At 38.1% G+C, this 17,125-nt stretch overlaps 1 protein-coding gene across 1 annotated transcript in view; it reads right to left on the bottom strand.

Annotated features, from left to right (window-relative positions):
• Pten (phosphatase and tensin homolog) overlaps nucleotides 1-16,343 on the bottom strand; it is a 49,393-nt gene extending 33,050 nt beyond the window's left edge. Inside the window, exon 1 of the mRNA XM_050160972.1 lies at nucleotides 16,259-16,343. The gene's annotated coding sequence lies outside the window, so the exon portion shown is untranslated. The remainder of the gene's footprint in view (nucleotides 1-16,258) is intronic.
• Between the last annotated feature and the right edge of the window lie 782 nt (nucleotides 16,344-17,125).

The following is a 17,125-nucleotide window of genomic DNA, read 5'->3' as shown; positions in this document are numbered from 1 at the left end:
TGTTTTGTCCTATTCTAGTTTGTTGACTTTCGTATTATTTTACTCTACTACTTTTTAGATGTCTCTGTTTTCTAATGAGAGAGAGAAAGGGTGTGAATTTGAATGAGAGGGACTGAGAAGAGTTGGGGGAGGGGAACCATAAACAGAATATATTATATAAAAAAAATCTGTTTTCAAAAAAAAAAAAGAAAATTAAACAGTATGACACAACATACTTGTGTCCTAATCATGTAACAGAGTGGGTATATCCTTGGGACAATATAAAACTAGGAGAAAAACACAGCAAAATATTAGGAACTTTATACCTTTTAACTACTGCAGTTTTTTTTTTCTTTTTTAAAAAAATATTGAAATGCTTGGTCAGTTTTCTTTCACAGAGAATTTTTTTTTTAAAGGAAACTACAACTCTGGAACTATCAGGAAACAGGGAGAAAGTGTTCGTGTAATTTTAGAGTTCACGTCAGACAAGGAAGGAAATACTGGCATAGTGAGATACGATACCAATCTGTAAAACATTTCAAATGCTTCATCTCATCAACAGCCTGTGAATTTACAACCAAACCTAAAAGAAAGACTATAGCAAGGATTTAACTGTAAGTCCATAGGGCAACTTTAAACTATTCTAATTTTTTTAAGATAGAGAAAGAAAATGCTATTATTTTTAAAAAGACAAAACATGAAGACATACTTTGATTACTTGAAGAAAAAAAAAGCCCATTGAGTGACATGGTGAATGCGTGTTATCACAATACACTTGTAAACACAACGCACAGAAGACAGCCAGGTCTATGTAATGAGTTTGAAGTCAGACAGGACTAGAGTGAGACACTATCTCAAAAAAGAAAGCAGCAGCGACCATAATAACAATGCTATGGATTTGGTAAGACTCTCTAGGATTCTCTTTTGTAATGAATTCTTTTGCAACAAATTTTTTAAGACCAAAAAGAAAAGAAAAATAGCAGCTGGGAGGTGGTGGCACACACCTTTAATCCCAGCTCTGGGGTGGCAGAAGCAGGTGGGTCTCTGTGAGTTCCAGGATAGCCAGGGCTACAGAGAGACCCTGTAGAGAAAAACCAATATATACCTATTCTGTATATACATTACTAAAGCAAAGTTAGCAATCAGTAATTCTGAACAAAAGATAACGCATCAATTTTTGTAATCAACGCTTATCTGAATCTAATGTCATAGAACGAAAGGGCATTCTGTAATCAGATTGATGACTATCTTAAATGTCACCATAGAACCTTCATCCAGCAACTGATGAAGACAGGGGCAGAGACCCACCCCGGAGCACTGGGCTGAGCTCCCAAAGTCCAGCTGAAGAGTGGGAGGAGGGAGAATATGAGCAAAGAAGTCAAGACCATGGTGGGGACACCCACTGAAACAGCTTATCTGAGCTAAGGGGAGCTTATCAACTCCAGCCGGACAGGGAAGGAACCAGCATAGGACAAAGCTAGACCCTCTAAATGTGGGTTTTCTGGCTGGGGCAGACTGCAGGTCCACTGGCAGTGGCACCAGGATTTGTCTTTGCTGCTTGTATTGGCTTTTTGGAACCCATTCTCTCTGGATAGATACCTTGCTCAGGCTGGATATAGTAAAAAGCCTTGGTCCTTCCTTGGAGCAAAGTGCTTTGCCCTGTCTGGGGAGTGGACGGGGGTGCAGTGGGGGAAAGGTGTAGGGAATGGGAGGAAAGGAGGGAGTGGGAACCAGGATTAGTATGTAAAATGAAAAAAGATAGTTTGTTTTTTTAAAAAATATATATATATAATTTTAAAAAGTGAAAAAAAAAAAGACCAGAAAGGCATTATAAAGTCATGTCTACAAAAGGAATCAAAGTGGTTTCCTTACGTTTTAGAGTTCACAGAAATAATAAAGGGGAAAACAATCTCAAAAAGAAAATATAGTAAGTTGAAAAGAAAGCCAACACATAACCACCAAATGTACACACCATGCCCAACTAGATTTGGTAATTTATAAACAACAGAAATTAACTATTCATAGCTCTGGAAGCTGAAAAGTCCAAGAGTACACACACACACACACACACACACACACACACACACAAAATTGAATAAATAATATTAAAAACAAAAACACAATGTTTTTTTCTATGTGTAGACACAGCTCCAAAGATCTGACCAGTCAGCAAACACTACAGGAAATCAGAAGCAAGTATTTCTTTCCTAACTTTCTGTGTTAGATGCTGAAACCTACAGAACTAGAAGCAAGGTATAGGAGAACAGATTCTTCAGGATGTTGGCAGGGCAGGAGAAGCATGCATAGCAAGTGACCTAAGCAGACTGCAGCCCCTAATAGCTCCTAGACATTCCATGTTTCCTACATGTCTTTCCAAGATAGGAACTTCCTAAGAAGCTTTCTTTCTTTCTGATTAAGTTAAAGACACTTTCTGTCCTTTGCAACCAAGAACTCATAATTCTTTCTAAAGGGTATTTCCTACAGTGTATTTTAAGTTAGGATTAGTGAAATCATATTTGTGTGTCCCACTATGGTTTCTTAGCTAGCATGTGAGCCACAGCAAGACTACCAGCAGAAAGAAGCCCTTTAAAGGATACAGTACAGCAGTTGAAAGAGGTTGGGGGGGGGGGGAGGCAGGGGGATTCTCTCAAATAACTTGAGCACTTAGGAAACATTCACCACTTCCGTCACCCTCCTCTCTGGAATTTCATGACCACATCTGGCCCAGCTTTTAAGTCTGACACAACAGAAGGCAGGGGACGAGGGAGGCAAGGAAACAGTACTTTCCAAAGAGAAACAAGCACACTTGCCTACAGATATTTAGAAGGTAGAGACTAAAATATTAGATAGACAAAGCAGAGGAAATACTCCCTAAACCTGCACAATCTATGACATCTCTTTCATAATACCATACTTGAAGCAATTCTGGTATGTATAACCCCCAACTACTTTCTCTTACCCTACTTGTACCCCCGCTGAACCCCTTCTTTTCATCTTTGATGTCAGCCAGGCAGTGGTGTCACAGGTCTTTAATCCCAGCACTCGGGAGGCAAAGGCAGGCAGCTCTCTCTGAGTTTGAGGTCAGTCTGATCTACAGACAAACCCTGTCTTAAACCCAAAACTAACTTTGGTGTCTTTGTGGGCATACGTGAAAGTTTAACTGAGGTTGCTTGCATGAACATAGAAGATTTCTTATGAAATAAACCTAGGTAAGCCACGAGAGTGCATTTTTAAGTTACATTACTAACATATTTCATATGCCAGAAAAGTGTTAACAAACAAAAAAGACCAAAAACAAACACAAAAAACTAGTTAAAGAAAGAGAACAGAAAAGGCAGCATCAGAAATTAACATTCATTTACCAACTGCATTGGCAGAACCTTTGCCATGTGCCCACTCAGGTTCTGGGTAGTCTAGACAGAGGCTGACAGTTTCCATGAGTAACTCTGATATATGTGTGGGGGGCGGGGGGGGGGGGGGGGTTCAACTGTGTGGAGATCAACAAACCCCAGGATCCAGTGCTCTTTGCCCCTATCCCACCACTGGCGTCACAAAAACATGCCACACCATCTGGCAAAGCTTCTAGGGATTTGAACTCAGATCTTTTTCATGCTTATACAGCAGGCACATACCAACTGAGCCATTTCCACAGCCCTGACTTTAGCTCTCTCTTATGCAGCAGAGTCTACTCATCCCAGCTCATAATACAGTCAGTCACTGATATACCTCCACAGAGGCCTGCCAACAACTCGCAGAAGCCAAGGTTACTAATAAAGACATTGTTCCAATATTAGCAATCTGTGTTCTGGTCACTAACTGCTGCTTTTATCACACATGAGGACACAGAGAGGAAGCGGATCTGACCATGCTTGCAAACCCCACCAACTGAAGACTTCAGGGACTTAAAATCTAGAGCCTTCTTCTGCCCCCCTCCTCCTTTTTCCTACGAAAAGTCAAACATATAAGAGCTATAATAATAGAGAATAATTACACAGACAAGAGAAATTAGGAAGTCGTCTCCTATGTCTAGAAAAAAGCCCAAGTCTAAAAGATTTTAAATTTATAGCATAAGCACAGAAATATCCACCAAAAAAGCTGGGCAAACTCTGGAAAAGGGGAAGAATTGATTTCTACTCCAGAAAAGTCAAATTCCAGTTTTTAGAAACAAAATGTATAAGACTGAGACAAAAACACACATGCACCCCAAAATAAAAAGTTATGAATCACTCAAAGGGGAAAAAAATAAGTCAAAAAATTGTCTCTCAGAAAAACCTCACAGCAAATTCACTAGACAAAAATTTTTCTTTACCTTAATGGTGCTCATAGATGTAAAGAAAGACATGAATGAGATCAAGAAAAATGATAAACAGAAATATCAATGTGAAAGAAAAAAAACTTGAATGTGGTGGCACACACAGGTAATTCCAGCATTCAGAAGGTCAAGGCAGGAAACTAGAGTTTCTGGGTTGTTTTAAAAATGGCGTGGGGGGTGGGGGGTGGCGAACAACTAACAAGATGATTCATACATAGGTCAAGATGGTTGCCACCAAGCCTGAAGATGAGTTTGGTCTCCAAGAACCACATGGTAGAAGAAAAAAACTGTAAATCGTCCTCTACACATGTGGCATATCACAAGCATGCCCCCCAACACACAAAATAAAAAAGGCAATAATTTAAATTTTTAGAAATGTAGAATTCCAGGGCTAGGAAGATGCCTCAGTTAATAAAGCACACTACTCAAAGGTATGAGGACCTAAGTTTGAAGCCCTAGAGCCCACATAAAAAAGTACAGCAGCACACACTTTTAACCCCAGTATCACAGCTACTGCCAAGGCTACTGCTTCCCTCCATAACCAGACAGTAAGGTCCTATTGCTGGAGATACCACTTACTGTGTCATCAAACACAGAGAAATTGAGCTGGTACACCAGAAGCACCACTGAAGTTCATAGTGTTGGAAGGTACTCTGTACACTACTGGAGGAGAAAGTAGTCACCAACATAACCCAGTTACGAACCCTTCGACCTAAAGAGACCCGCCCGCATGCGGGCATATATACTGGTTCAACAGTAGCACAAATGTTATAGGAATAACCAATCACCATTTTAAAATTGAATATAAGGCTCATGCCATAAGACAGAACTCATGTCTGCCCCTTCTAAAGTGGTCTAGAACATGAGACTAGATCTATGTCATGGGTCTAGGGGGAAACCTACTATTATTCTGTTAAAGGAACATAACAATCACATGATTCCTAACAACATAAGTTCTACCCATAGATGAGTGAGTGCATCTCTCAGCCCTCTGAGAGAAGCTTCCTTTTGCAGTAGATTGTGATTGACACAGAGACCCACAACTGGACAGTGTGCAGACTGAGAGGCTACGGAGCACTGAGTCCTAAGTAGGATGTCTTTATTGAAACCCTTTCTTAAGGTTCAGAGACCTGTGCAGAAGAAAAGATTGTAAGAACTGTAGGTAATAAATGACCCCAAGGACACAGTGTCTTCCAGACACAACAGGGGTGATACACATATAAACTCAAAGAGACTATCATGGCATGCACGAGATTTGCTAAAGTGCAAACCAAACAAAATCCCAGGAGAACTGAACACAAAGTCCTGCTCCTAAACAATAAATTATTTGCAGTTGATACCTACTAAAAAAAAAAAACAGAAAATCAGGTTTCTCCAACAGAGTGTTTTTGGGTATAGCAGCTACATTCCAGGTCAGCCCCCATGCCCAGGAGTAGTTAGCCAATACAAAACAGACTCCATGGTTTTTATGCTTCTGATATGCCATTGTCTTTCGTTTGCCAACAGGGTTTCCCCTGGGTAGCTCTGGTTGCCTTGGAGCTCATCCTTTAGATCAGGCTATCCTAGAACTCACAGAAATCCACCAGCCTCTGCCTCCTGAGTGTTGGGATTAAAAGTGTGCCATGCCACCACTGCCCAGTGTCTGTTTAGATTTTTTTCTTCTTCTTTTTGAGAAGGTCAAAGAAAAAGAATATGAAGTTGGGTGGATAGGGAGGTGGGAAAGATCTGGGAGGAGATGGAAGAGGGGAAAGATTATAATCCAAATATATGAAAAAATTTTAATAAAAATCTAAGTAGAACACTATAGTAGTATATACTTGTAATCCTAGCCATGGTTGAAAAATACAGTAAATAGAATAAAAACATATTAGAAGAAGTCAAAAGTAGATCTAAGCACAAATGTTATAGGAGTAACAACTTTTTGATTAGGTTTAAGGTCTGTTCCATAAGATGGAATCCATATCCAACATTGCCAAAATGAGGCCAAAAGAGCCTGTGGCTAGATAGGTCATGGACCTTTGGGGGGGGGGGGGGAAACCTGTAGCACAAATTCTATATGCTCTTAATAAAAACCCAGAGTCAGATATTAGGGGGTGAAAACTAAGAGATAAGAGAAGCAGAGTGGCCAGCCACTATGGAGGACCTTTTACCTCTACCAATGCTCAGTCCAAAGGGGCAATCTTGTCCTCAGACTGCCCTTGAGCTCCTGTCTCCTCCCACCTTATATTTCTCTCTCCACACAGCCATATCACTCCTGTCTCCATCTCCCACCTCCCATGGAATCCCAAGTGCTAGGATCACCTTTGTGTGAGTTGTTTCTCTTTTAGACAGATTCAATCTTGTGTAGCCCAGCGTGGCCCTGAACTACCAGAGATCCCTCTGCCTCTGTCTCCCGAGTCCTGGGATTAAAAGTATATGCCACCATTCCCTGGCCTCTAGTGGCTAAGTTCTGCACTCTGATCTTCAGTCAAGCTTTATTTGTTAAAAACACACACAAAATATCACCACAAAAACCTACTATTACTCTGCTAGGTAGACATAGCAATAGAATGATTCTTAATGACTTATTGCTATACCGATATATCAGCATACCACTCAACCCTCATCAGAGAAGTTTCTTGTAGATGGCAATTAACACAAAGATCCACAACTGGTCAACATGCAAAGAATAAGACTTCAGAATGCTCAGCTCTAAATGGCATTCTGTATCACACCCCTTTCCTCGAGGCTCAGGGATATATGCAGAAGAGGGGCAGAAAGACTTCTAGGAGCCAGAGGTGAAGGGTGACTTCAAGGAAACAGTGTTTTCCAGGAACAACAGGGCAGACACACACTGCAACTATAAAACATGACAGACCTGTGAAAGCTCTAGCCAAAGCCCCACCCCAATCCAAGGCAGGCAGCACACCCAATAGTGGGTATTCAACACTAACTGGACCTGATTTGGGGAGAACACAACATAAAGTTATATAGGAAGAGAGTTGGGGGAGAGGGATAAATATCAAAATACTGAAAGCAACTTACTGAAGAAAAGTAAAGATATTAAGCAACCTGTAAGACACCATCAACTGGGCTAAATTATTTATCTGGAGGATTTCAGAAAGACAGCTATTTGCAGAAGTAACAAACTTCTCAAACCTGATGAAAGAGAAACATACAGAATTTGTGGCTCAATGGACTACAAGTCACAAAAACTCAGAGAATCACTAGACAGATCACAATCAAACCATCAAAAGACAAATACAGACTGCGGATGTACCTCATTTGATAAGAGCATTTACCTAACACACACAAAGCCCTGGGATCCATTCCAAGCTCTGCATAAACCTCTCATGGTGAAGTCACTTAAAATCCCATCACTATCCAGGTGGAAGCAGGAGGACCAGAAGTTCAAGTATTAGAGAGCTCCAGGTCAGTTTGTACTGTGAGACACTGTCTTTAGAAAAACCCAGTCAGTTGGGCAGTGGTAGCACACACCTTTAGTCCCAGTATTCAGGAGGCAGAGCCTGGTCTACAGATGAAGTTCCAGATCAGTCAAAGCTATACAGAGAAAACCTGCCTTGGAAAAGAAAGGAATGAAACAAAACAAGGAAAACAGGAAGGCGGGAAGGAAGGGAAGGGAGGAGAGGGGAGGTGAAGGGAGGGAGGGAAGGAGGGAGGGAAGGAGGGAGGGAGGGAGGGAGAAGATCTGCAGTCTCAATGCAGAACGAAAGAAGCAACTTGTCATAAAGAAAGGAGCCTCAATGCAGGTTTTTTCCCTCAAAAATCTTGAGGAACAGGAAGCAAAAATACAACATTTAAAGCCCTAGAAGACAAGAATATCAACCAAAAGTATCCAGCAAAACTGTACTTCAAAAATGAGGAATACTTAGATATTCCCAGAGAAACAAAAATTAAGGATACTTATTACCAAAAGATTAGTCTTTCAAAGAAATGCTGAAAGGAGTCCTTCAAGTGGGAATGATGGAACCCTAGCCCCCAGAGGATACATTACACTACACTCTCCTCCCATAGTGGTTGCCTAAAGCTGTAGTCAGCAACAAACTATATATACACATTTTTCTTATACCTATTTATCTATGATAGTTTGATAAACTAGACACAGTAAAACATTAACCGTAATATTTAAACACAACAATTTTAACACAACAATATAGTGAAAGTTATACAAATATGGTACTTTTCTCAAGAGGAAAGGCAAATAGTATTTTTGAACCACTATTGACTACACCTAAGCTGAAACCGCAGATAAAGGGAACTACAGCAACTTGAAGCTACAGGATGAAATGATGAACTCTGAGAAATGACAATTATAACAACAAACATCAAATCTAATGGAAGTATAACTTTAACTTGGAATTCCACATTTTGTTTTCTACATGATTTTAGATATGGTATTTTTAAAAATCCAATTGTTAAATAATGGATAAATGGCATTAAAAATACAACTTTACAAATTTTTTAAAAGCTAACAGGAAGTAAGGATGGAACTGTACAGGAAGGAAGGCTTGAATACTACTAAAGGTAAACTGGTATTGCAATTTTAGGATGTTCAATGCAATTCCTATGGTAACCACAAGGAAAACAGCTCCAGAATAAAAACACCAAGAAATTAAAACATTTCATTATAAAACATCAACTGAAGAAAAAAGGCAGTAAGGCAAACCAGAAACAAACAGCAAACTGTAGGACAGTAACTCTCCCTGTACCAGTAAGTGTGAACAAGCTAAAAACCCTCCGATAGACAGAGACAGGCAGAAAGTATACAAAAGACATGATCCAACAACATACTATTCACAAAACACATAAGCACAAACAGATTTTTTAATTTACAAACACAAACAGATTAAAAGAGGGCAAATAAAAATTCTATGTAATAATCCAAAGAGTGAGATTAGTATTAGAAAATACACTAGATTTAAAGTATGAGATTAAAAATAAACAACAAAAGGATCAACACATCAAGAAGATTCTAATAACTGTAAAAACTTAGACATCTAGTGGGAGACCATCCAAATACCTAAAGCAGCCAGGCAGAGTCATACCTCTGTAATTCCAGCACTCGAGAGGTAGAGGCAGGAGGATCACATATTCAAGGAATAGAGTACATAAGACCCGTCTTAACAAAAACAAAAATAAACCCAAATAAATAAACAAAATTTAACCAAATGAAAATAAGAGATAGTTCTAAAGGAGTAATAGCACACTTTGATATACACGACACTTCAACACAGTAGTGGATGGACAGGCAAGAAAAAGTGGCCTTGAATAGCACGGTAAAGGCTATCAGCCTAAGACTCCTCACACAACCTGCTCAACAACAAAAGACACCATGTTCAGATAGACACAAATGAACTCCACTAGTTTGTGACTTTTAACTAGACATCAAATCAAAGAATAAATGTAAATGAACAGACATCAAATAAAGTATTTTCTTTGACACAACAGAATATTAGAAACAAGTAGAAAAGAAAGTAAAGTTTCCAAACATTTGCTTGTTGTGACTTCTGGGAACTGGAGATCAGAATTCTATGCTGATCCTCTGGTGTGTTTTAGAACAATGTTGGAAAACACAGTACTTTTTAAGATTCTTTTAAATTTTACTTCATGTGCATGAGTATTTTGACTGCTTGTACATTAGTGGAGAGCACATGAGTGTCTGAGGGCATCAGATTCCTGGAAGTGGAATTACAGGCAGTTCTGAGCACTTGAGCAAACTGCCTGGGTGCTAGGAACCGAACCCAGGACCTTTGGAAGAGCAGCGGTTCTCTTGATCTTTGTGCCACCTCTCTAGTCCCTTATAGCACATTTTCAGTTTTACAATAATCTACTGATTACCAAAATCTTGCTATACATTCACTAATAAAGCAAAAATACTGAGTATACATAGCACAGTTACAGTTGTTAATGCCTAATGATCAGTCTGTTAGCAGAAGAGGAGAAATGGCAACCTAACCATGTGTGACAAAGGTCAGGCATTACACAACCCTAGCTGATCCGGCACACAGGAATATGACTCCAGTTTTGACAATTCTGTCAGTTTTTTAAAATAAGCTAGAAATATAGGTTTCAGAATGAGGCTTCCTGGTTTTTAAATATGGTCAGATTTCTACAAAGGTTTCCAGATTCTGTCCTGTGATACACAGAAAGCAGCTCTGAGCTCTGCACAGTGGTAGAACACCTAGTGACTGATATCTTGGAATTCAACCCGCAGAACTGCTCCCCACCCCCAATAAAAAAAAGAAAAACCTTGAACTTTTGCCGAGCAGAATATACACCCAGCATTAAGGATACAGAGTTCAGAGGATCATGAGTTCAAGACTGGCCTTAACTACATAATGAGACCCTGTCTCAAATACAATAACAAGCAATAAAGACAAAAGTCAACTTTGGAATCTTACAGACATGGACTCAACTTTCAGCCTCTTGCTACTTCTAAGATGTGGCAACTGAAGATTTTAATTTCTCTTAAATCATTTATGAAAGTGAAACAGGGATTAGATTCACTCTAAAACTTAATAAGATGGTAAATGTAAGCTAGTAATAATAGTTAACACTATAAATAGTAAGTAAATAATGTACAGAAAATAGTATCCACTATTAAAATAGCAAAGCTAGATTTGTGCCCATAATATTTTTATTGTCTAATAGACTAAATCTCCCTATGAGCAAAGAAATATAGCTTACAAAACTGAGAGAGAGGCAGCTGAGAGAAATGGGTCTTTCTTCAGGAGGGACAAAAATGTTCTGGAGTTTGGTATACATGATGAGTGCATCACCTCTGGCTACACTGTGAAAATATTAAATATCACTCAAATTATACAGTTTAAAAGCAATAATTGATTTTTTTTATATGAACTCACTTTAAGTGGGAAAGAGGCAGGCAAAACGAGGGAAAAAACAAGAAATGGTAGACAGGAAGAACAGAAGTAATATATCCTTCCTAGATATTATTGTGAAGTTGGCCTCTGATCAATCTGTTTTCAAGTCTCATTTTTAAATGATAGTCAATAATGATGTCAGAATAACAAATACTTCTTACTTATTGAAAATCAACAAACATATAATTAAGCTTGATTGAGGAATGTATATATAACTAAGAATTGAACATTTGCAAAGTTTCTTCAGAGAAAAAATGTATATGCTAGCAGCCAAGAAAGAATAGTCTTGAATCTATAACAGGTTACACATGGGTAAGGAAGTCAAGTATACAAGACAGTAATAGATACTCTTTTGCTAAATCGTTATGTCATAAAACTGAGCTCTAATTGTTTCCTTATTAAAAACCTTGGGTGAACATGCTAGTATGGCAGCACCCATAGGTGAAAGTGTAAGGATCATGAGTTCAAAACCAGCCTGGGTCGTATAGTATGACCCTACCTTAAAACACAGCAAAGTTATAAAAATGTTCTTATTATAAACTTTACAATAAATTGCCACAGATTCAGACAAAGAGAAAAAATTTGTACACATAACTTTTTCATTTTCAACATTTCCCAAATCGAGCTCCATGAAATGCCGTCTAGAAAGATGAGAAAACATGGAGGAAACATAAAAGGTAGGAAAGGCGCACATGGTGGCACTGTGAGTATCTGCATAGAAGGCAGTTTGCCTCTACTCCATCTACATTTTCCTGACTCCTTGGGCGCAGAACAGTTCACAAGATACACTCCTTCAGTACACTATGCACCAGTCTGTTAAAGACTGCTTAGATTTAGAAATGGCAATTTCATCTTGGCCTAAGGGACAATGTAAACCCACAAATCAAAGAGTAATGAACTATCAGAACAAAATGTGGTTTCATATTACCCCTAGCTCAGGGTAAGATCTTAGTGCAAGAAATGCAGAGAGGAAAAAAAGAAAAACCTAATGCAGAGATGCTCTTATATTCCCTCCCTTAAACTGTGCTGATCATCAGTGTTCATCCCTCAGATTAAGTAAATCATCTGCAATTAAGAAAGTAAAGTTCCGTTGTGTGGTGGAAGCACACACCTTTAATCCCAACACTTGGAAGGTAGAGTCAGGGAGGTGGATCTCTGAGAGTTTGACGCCAGCTTGACCAACAGAGCGAGTTCTAGGTCAGTCAGGGCTACATAAACACTACCTGTCTTGAAAAACAGAGACAGAGACACAGAGAGAGAGAGAGAGACAGAGACAGAGACAGAGACAGAGCACACAAAGTTCCAACTTGGTTTCTTTCTCCATTTACATTGTTTATTTTAATCCCTGATCTCAAATGGAGAAGTTAAATATTTGTCTCAAATTTTCAAATATGAAATTTCACATTACCATGACACTAAATATCTCAAACCTCTAATCACAGAACAATGTAAGCATGTAAGCTTAAAGATATTTGCAATTTAAGTTTGCTTCACTCCAGGTAACAATTGAGTACAATAACAAAGACTAAGTTTTATACAATATCTCTTGTTTGGGGAAAATCATAAGAAAAATATGGAATTAGATAAAATACTTCAAGATATCCTTTGGACACCCCACTAGACAAAGTGAAGAAAGCTCAACTGAAAAACATTAATAAAAGAGCAAAGCTGTTATGCTTTGTGGAGCCTTTTGGAAGTAAAATCTGGCCGTCAGAAATGAGTCTCTAGGAGCAGGTATCTGAAGAGTCCTCTAGTCCCTGCTTCCTGTCCACTACTACGAGGCGTCACTGGTACACACTCCTTCCACCATGAACTTCTGCTACAAGTTCATGATGCCATGGATGGATGAATCTGGGGTGCCTCTGCCCTGCATTCTCAAATGCAAAGGCTGAAATCCTTCTGCAACCATGAGACAAACTAAACCTCTTTTCCATTACCTGTTTCTGCCATGTTATTTGGTGACAGACGCTAATAGTAACTAATATAAAAGGTATAAAAAATGAAAATATTTCTGAGATGTTACTACCTTCAAAGCAAAAAAGAATCACTATTAATTATTCCTAATATCACCAATATAGTGTAAACAAACTAAAGTCACCAGATATTCAGATGTTGGACACAGATGTTCTTTGAAAGAGTCAATCCTAAAGGTTGTTAACTAAGAATTATTTTTAAGGGTGCCATGTAGTGACACATGCTTTTAAATCTAGCACTCAGAGGCAGAGGCAGGCCAATGTCTGTGAGTTCAAGACCAGACTGGTCTACATAGGGACCTCCAGGCTAGCCAAGGCTACTTAGGTGAGACCCAGCTCCAAAATAACACACATGCACACGAAAAGTATTATCTGTAGTCATTTTAGTGTGTAAGGAAGATGTTACCTTCCTTTCTAAGCACCATATAACAGAGGGTGGGGAGCTGGTAAACAGAGCCATCCACACATTGCTGGTCATTTAGCTTATAAACTAAACAAAGAACAATAACAACAAATCCCACCGGGAACATAGTTTTATACACAGCTAGTTCTCCATATGCTATGCTAAAAACATTATAGGAAGAGGTGACAAAATCAGCAGGCTAAAAGAACAACTAGCTAAACAAATAATCTAGATAAGAAACTCTTTAGGAAAACATCTGACAAAGCCCATAAGGCTAAATAAAACAAACTAGAATAGATAAAGCCAAGCTGAATCAATTTCAGTCTTGGTTACTAATTACAAAGTGAACATAAACCTTTTAACTTGCAAGTTTAAGTGTAGGAATTATGAAACCAGAAGATTCAGGACCAAACTAACTTCCCAACACAACATATTCTTGGCTGAGTTATTATAAGGTCTAATAACCAGTGGTAAAGGTCTAGAAACTGGATTCTGCCAGTAACCTGAAAGATGATCAATAATCCTCACTGACTAACCCATACTTAGCAGAAGCCAATATAAAATGAGCATGCCAGATTACTCAGAAGAACCTTACATGCCAGAAAATGTTCCCTCTACTCAAAGTACTCATACCTGTTTTTAATTTAGAAGCTGAAGTACTAATTTGGCTTTGTTAAATTCGTCCTTGGTGAATATAAAATTGATGTGAAATAGTTCATCTTAAGAGACATTACATGCAGGGCATAAACAATTCTGCATCAAAGCAGAAAATATATTATCTGGTGACTCATATCATTTACCATATTCTGCACTTGCAGTTCAAACAATCCCCCTCTGCTCTGTTTTCTATGGCTTGTTTTATCTTCTCTGTGTCATCACTGACTCCTATCAGTCTGCCGTGCAAACTATCCTTCTGTTGTGTGATATTTTGCTTGCACTGACATCCCTAACACTGGCAATAAAGTTTGTTTTGAATCAGAGGGCAGAGCTAGCTGACCAAAACCACAGAGGTTTCAGAGAAATGAGGACAGATAGATACAGGAAGTAGGAGAATGGAGCCAAGAGCATGTCCTACCCTTATTGGATAGAAGCATGAGAAAGGGGGGAAGGAAGCTGATGTAGTATTCTTCTCTGTATGCTGTGAATGTTTTATTACCATTGGTTAATAAAGAAGTGGCTTTGGCCTATGGCAGGGCAGAATACAGCCAGGCAAGAAATCCAGAGATAGAGAGCAAAAGAGGTCAGTCAAAGAGATGCCATGTAGCTGCCGAAGGAAACAGACACCTGAACCTTACTGGTAGGCCACAGCCTTGTGGCAATACACAGATTAATAGAAATGGGTTAATTTAAGATGTAAGAGCTAGTTGGGAATATGCCTAAGCTATTATCCAAACAGTGTTGTAATTAATATAGTTCCTGTGTGATTATTTGGATCTGGGCATCAGGAAATGAGGCAAGGAGGGAGAGGTGAGAGGGTGGGGAGAGAGGAAGTCACTGGTGGCTTCTCAGACACTTCTCTGATCTTTCAAGTTCTTACCCTGATATCAGACTCCCGAGTTTTTATTGTTAGAGTATAAGACAATCACTTCACCCTTCCACTATGTTCTATCTAATTATGAGAAGGCAAATGCATTTCCCTACTTTTAAAAGTTTTAAACAATACTTCTGACAGTACAACCTAAAATTTAATGGAAACTACAAAATAGTACAGGGGCTTGGGGATTTTGGTAGATTTTATAGACAGTGAAACTTAAACTTGAACAAAACATAAATAATACTATAATATCTAAATGAATACCACTTAGAAAAACTGATAGCTAACTCATATAAAGTCATGTATTCATAGACTACTACAGATGCATACTACCTTGTAAGTTACAAAGTGCTTTTCCACCTATTTAAATCCACATAATAACAAAGTAATTAGAAGCCCCAGGAAAGATATTTTGAGTACAAGAAATAATCCAGAATTTTAACTTTTAACTATTCAAGTACTTTAAAAAATCATAGCAAACATAGCAAGACCCAATATTAATGAATCATTATTAATGAACATTACAGTTTACACTAAAAATTTAATGTTCATTTACATGTATTTTTATTATGAAATTAGAAAATACGTTCAAACTAATTTGCCCAACAGGCAATTTCATATATTCTTAGGTCATAAAGTATTTTTGACTGGGCCTTGAAAAAGACTTTTCTGAATTGAATCACAATTATACTTGAAAAGTTATGATAAAGCTCTGAATTTATTCTTTCATGTGTCCCAACAATTCCCTTCTATAACCACTGCATCAAACACTAGTACATGTGTGTGTAAGTTCCACATAAACATGACTTACCAGTCAACCACACCTCAGTGTGAATAACTGAATAACTCAAAGACTACTCCAAATGTAAAATTAAAAACTTGTACTGTAATAGAAGCCAGGCACTAACCTGGTAAGAGGCATCTTACCAGATACAAAAGAAAAAGAAAAAAAATCACATCACATAGACACATGATTATATATGAGGTCAGTTCTTATCCAGTGAATTGCATTCAGTAAGAGCTACCAGATGTTTAAGTTAAAAACTTTCAGAGCACTATCATAACAAAACAAATTCTACATCATAATGCACATACTGTTCTGTTTTAGGAATCTTCTAAATAAAACATATCAATATAGTTTATTAATAAATGAAATAGAAAATCAAGAGTTCTTACCTTACTACATCATCAATATTGTTCCTGTATACACCTTCAAGTCTTTCTGCAGGAAATCCCATAGCAATAATATTTGGATAAATATCTGAGTATTTAAATTAAGGAAATACCTAAAATATGCAACTATACAAATATTCATGCATTTTAAAACAATAGCTTCCCCCACTATAGCTATAATTATAAAAGGTTGTCAAATGTATGTCTACAACCTATGATGTATAATTAAGAAATACCGATAAACACATCACTCTAAAAAGGACTTTCAAAACAATTTTACAACAAAATACTGTGAAAAATTCTCTATTTAGTACCTTGAAAAATAAACCTAAAGCTGAGCATAATACAAGCCTATATTGAAGGCTATTCTTGGACATGGAACAAATTTCAGATGAGCCTAGATTACAGTGAGACACTATCACAAACATAAAAAAATTAAACAGCAGGAAAGAAGCTGGAAGGCCTTTAATCCCAGCACTTGTCAGGCAGTGGCAGAGAGATCTCTGAGTTAAAGGCCAGCCTAGTCTACAGAGTGAGTTCCAGGACAGCCAGGGCTACACAGAGAAATCACTTGAAAAACAAAAGTAACAATAACACCAACAACAAAACCAGTAAGTAAGTAAAACCTAAGACAAAAGGTCATCTCGATATTTACAATGTTAAGGTATATAAGGAAAATAAAACCTCCATATTTTGTAAATCATACAGCTAGTGTGTCAGGGTAAACTCAAAAACAAAAACCTGAACCAGCCTGAAAAGACATAACAGTACGACTTCTCATTTTTCCTGGTTAACAATGATCAGAACAGTAAGAAAGAAGTAAATACAGAGAGACTCTGGAAGATAGAAAACTAGTGTCCCTTGAGCTGC

This window comes from Alexandromys fortis, unplaced genomic scaffold (genome assembly GCF_014885135.2).
Source record: "Alexandromys fortis isolate MF-2015 unplaced genomic scaffold, M_Fortis_MF-2015_v1.1 scaffold_10, whole genome shotgun sequence".
In the NCBI taxonomy this organism is placed as follows: Eukaryota; Metazoa; Chordata; class Mammalia; order Rodentia; family Cricetidae; genus Alexandromys; species Alexandromys fortis.
The sequence above is the reverse complement of the archived record's forward strand: the minus strand, read 5'-3'. Positions and strand labels throughout refer to the sequence as shown.